Genomic DNA, 725 nt, shown 5'->3' on the forward strand with positions numbered 1-725 from the left:
TTCTTCGGCATGCTTTGTTTAGTTTAACTGATGTATTTGCAGTATTTGTTAAAATCATTGTAAACTGTACATTAATCATGGCATGTATCAGACAAAAGAACAAAAATAAATGTGTTGTTTAAAAGTGTCTACTGTTTCATGTCTTGTAGTAGCCTTAGTGTAAAACAGTTTTATTGAATAACAATATTTAAATATTACCTACATATTTATTAAATAAAAGGTAAGAGTAGCAAATAAAAAAAACCTGAAAAGCCAATTCGTTTTTTTACTGGAGATTTGTAATAAGATGGAAATGTAATCTTAAGTAAAATCTACTATGCAATAGTAAGTACAATGTACTTACAAAAACTGAAATGTGCCTTTAGAAACAAAGACTTCTTCACTGTAAGTAGATGCTACTTGAAATATACGTTTTTAAATTTACTTAGGTTTTCTGAGTGCAATTTCTTACCTCGATTTCCCCAAGTAAATCTTACCGTTTTTTTCCAGTGTAGAGAGCCTAAAACATATGCTGGCACTCACACTGAAAAAGGTAGCCACTGAGATTAAGTATCTCATGTAGCACAAACATGGCAGGATATTTTACTCTGGTGACATAGAAATACAACCATGTACAAATATGCTGCAGTGAAAACTGTGCATTTAATGTTTCACCCATAGAATATATAAAAAGGTTTTACACAAAACTGCACTATTTTCTGCATTAACTCTATAGGTAATGTAAT

This window comes from Notothenia rossii (genome assembly GCF_949606895.1).
Source record: "Notothenia rossii genome assembly, chromosome: 8".
NCBI lineage: Eukaryota > Metazoa > Chordata > Actinopteri > Perciformes > Nototheniidae > Notothenia > Notothenia rossii.